We start from the raw sequence: 4,039 nt of genomic DNA, 5'->3' as shown, positions 1-4,039 counted from the left end.
TTGAATGTAGTGTGTATAATTAAACAAATCCACACACAGACAGATATTTTCCAGAGCAGTAATGTTGTATGCGCATTCAGATTTTCTTCAGGTCTGACATATTATTTTGGCTAAATATGCTGCGGCAGTCAGAAATTTGAATCTGTCTGAATCAGTAGGTGTTTATGAGTAGTCCCCTTCGCACATACAGTCGGCAGTGGTTCATGTAGGTTGTCTACAAATCGGAAGGTTGGTGGTTCAATGCCCGGCTCCACCTGACCAAGTGTCGTGGTGTCCTTGAGCAAGACACCTAACCCCAGCTGCTACCGACAAGCTGGATGGCGTGTTGCTTGGTGACACCGCCGTCAGGGTATTAATGTGTGAGTGAATGTGTGAATGTGTGGCAATATGTAAAGCGCTTTGGATGGCCATTGGTCTATGAAAGCGCTATATAAATGCAGTCCATTTACCATACAGTCTTTACTAGTAAATTGCAGTTAACAAATAATGTGTGAACACAACCTTTCTGCTAAATCAGTGCTGCCAATTTACCAGTAAGAGAGGTTGTAAAATTGCTATGTGCGAAGAAAAAATATAGATTACCGGCTGCACTGGCATTTAGTACGGACGTGGAAAGACAGATACAGATAACGCGTTTACCCCCGCACTGTTTATGGACGTTTTCACACACACACGCTGCTTAAAAGTCGAACACACTTGAAGTTAACATCAACATTTCTTCACCAAAGTTGTTTAAAACAGTTTACCATCTAATTGCGGGATTGTCAACGTCCTTGCACATTCTCTGTAAAGCCTAATGTGCAAACAGTACTGTTGTTTAAGACGCAGGTTCGCTTTGATGTCGCCAAATCCAATTTTGTTCTGTCAGCATTTTCCACAGATGTGAAAACGAGAAAATACGGGCCGTGGATATAAAATCATAACCAGCCATTGTTTACAAATACAACACTGAGCTTGCCGCACGCCACAGGTCACTTCCACTTTCACACCGAGTTTACCTGTATTTGATACTGATGTGTGAATGATGTCTTATTAGTTAAAGACGGAACGTCACTGCGTGTGTGATAAGCAGATTTTTGTATTTCCTGGTAAATTCATTCTGGTAAATTCATGGTAATTGACCGAAATTACTTTGAGTCATTCATCTCTTTACATTTTAAACATTTAAGAAGTGCCTCAGGCATAAACATTTTACTGTAATGTCTAGTATTGCTCTCACTATAGTTTTACGTAAGCATTAGAAATGCAATATAAACTACCGGTACACAACTATATTAGCAGTGGTGTATAAAGACATTACAAAACGAACTGTATTGTTTTTATTACCTTAGAATGAGCCGTTTTTAAAATAATGAATTTTGTACATACTGAAAAGACAAAGAACAGCATCCATAAGTACGAGCTAATCATAGCCGTGTCAACGTTGTGTGGGCTGCTAAAGTGGAGTCAAGACCGAAGCTAGCACCATTATTAAACATGTAGCCAATTTAATTGTGCCTAAACTGAACTGCGTCAGGCATCAAACCATTTCTAGTCAGCATTTTCTCACTGGCTTCCCACAAAAGGAAAGGTCAAATTCTCATAACCATTCTGAGATAAAGTAGCCTATGTGTGCCAGTGTAGTGCTGACGCTGCAGTTTTCGCAGTTTGTTGGTGAGAGTATGCAGTGTAATTGTGCGGGCGTGTCTCAAATTGGGCTGACATCGCACCCGATGGGCGACTGGTGATCGTGACGTCTGGGCGACTGTGTGAACTGACGCAGTTACAGTAAGAGTGTGGGGGTGATTCAGCCTGCAGCCTTTAAAAAAAAAAAAGAGAGCAATGCTAGAACGTTGCATGGGCTGTAGAAGCAATGCGGCAACAAAGAGATGAAATCCAATATGTATGCCCTGATCTCCCACACACACAAACACACACAACTGAGTCACAGCACGTCTGGTCAAATGTCATCAACAGTATCTGTTGACAGGATTGAATATGTATGTGTGTTTTCTTGGTAATCCATACAATGTGTGTTGTACCAGTCATTTCTTTGAACTTGATTTTTTGGTCCCAATGAGGAAAACAGTTTATAAATCAAACTAAATTATATATCACTCCACTTTCTAAAAAAACCTGATAATTTACTTACCCCCATGTCTTCCAAAATGTTTATGTTTTTCTTTGTTCAGTCAAGAAAAAATTAAGTTTTTATAAAAAGGAAAACATTCCAGGATTTTCTAATTTTAAAAGACTTTATTGGACCCCAACAGTTTACAGTTTCAATGCAGTTTCAAAGGGCTCTAAACGATCCCAAACGAGGCATTATCTAACAAAGCGATAAAAAAATAAAGTCTATTAAATTGAGAAAAATCATGATTTTTTTTCTTAAAAAGCATAATTTCTTCTCGACTGAACAAAGAAAGACATTAACATTTTAGATGACGTGGTGAGTAAATTATCAGGATTTTTTTTTAAGAAAGTGGAGTAATCCTGAAGTATATGAAAAGTCTCCATAAAAATGGAAACCATTGTGCGTTTGTTTTTTCTTCAGGTTTTCCCTATATTTGTGAAGGCCAAATTCATGAAAAAGTACTTTAACATAAAAAAAATCTGTACTAGGTGGTCCTTACTAGTCTAGTACTGTGAAAAATGCTGATGAATTAGCTAACTCAAGCGTTAGGTTACCCTAAACCTAATAATGTCAACTGGTGTGTGTAAGGGTTTAAAATAGCCTGGTATGAAAACAATTCAATTTGACTAATACAGTTTAACAAACCTGTGTGGGTGGTTTTACATAAAAGGACAGCTGGTTGAGCAGGGTGATGTTATTAAGCTTGGTAGCCAAAGCCTTTTCATTCTTCCCTTAATACTTAATCATTACATTCCTCAATCTGCACAAAACGCCTTCTCTCTTTTCATCTTTCCCATCTTATGTTTGACCAGCTGAGGAAAACCAGACTGAGGAAAATAATTTTTATAGGACACAATAACACACCCCCTACTGTAACTAGAGGTGCCACACACACTTCACACACAAAAGCAGTCCTGTATAGCCTCAGGCATTGTGTCCAGGCTTCAGGTTTATGAAAGTGTATTTTATTGTGTGTGTGTGTGTGTGTGTGTGTGTGTACCTGGTAATTATCACATTGTGGGGACCAATTGTCCCCACAAAGATAGGAATACCAGTGTTTTTGTGACCTTGTGGGGACATTTTGATGTCCCCATGAGGAAACAAGCTTATAAATCAAACAGAATGATGTTTCTTGAAAATGTGAAGTAGCTGAAGGGTTTTTGTGATGGTTGGGGTTAGGGAATGGGGTAGGTAAGGGGAATAGAATATACAGTTTGTGCAGTATAAAATGCATTACGTCTATGGAATGTCCCCACAAAACATGGAAACCAGAATGTGTGTGTGTGTGTGTGTGTGTGTGTGTGTGTGTGTGTGTGTGTGTGTGTGTGTGTGTGTGTGTGTGTGTGTGTGTGTGTGTGAACTACATTGTAAGTATTGATCACAGTCAGTGTTGAATAACTAACAGCACTGACCCACAAAGACCACAGAATGAGACTGAACAATCATTCTTAGGTTGGAAATGAACAACAACAACAGGGAGACACTTGCTGATGACATTGAATACTAGATATACAATCTAGATTTACTTACCCATACATTAACTTAAATATAAATAGAATTTTATTAGTAGTCTGTACTGTATGTCAGTGGTTTTTAAACTGGGGGGCGCGAGATGGTGCCAAGGTGGCCCCAGTTTTATGACATTTTATGAAATACATTAATTTATCATGAATTCTGTGTATTTAAACCTAAAAAAAAGGCTACTAACCAAAAGCACTACTTTTTCATAATGTAATTTTTTTTATTAAAATGTTGAGTTTTAGAACAATTTTTTGTCACAAATTTTCTTTAGGGGGTCGCGAAGGAATGCACTGTACGTAAGGGAGGCCACACACTGAAAAATTTGGGCACCACTGCTGTATCTAACTACTTCTAAGACGTACCTTAACTGTAGTTTCACAACTTTATGCTTTCCAAACAACAGTT

The sequence above is a fragment of the Paramisgurnus dabryanus genome, chromosome 7 (genome assembly GCF_030506205.2).
Source record: "Paramisgurnus dabryanus chromosome 7, PD_genome_1.1, whole genome shotgun sequence".
Taxonomy (NCBI): domain Eukaryota; kingdom Metazoa; phylum Chordata; class Actinopteri; order Cypriniformes; family Cobitidae; genus Paramisgurnus; species Paramisgurnus dabryanus.
The sequence above is the reverse complement of the archived record's forward strand: the minus strand, read 5'-3'. Positions refer to the sequence as shown.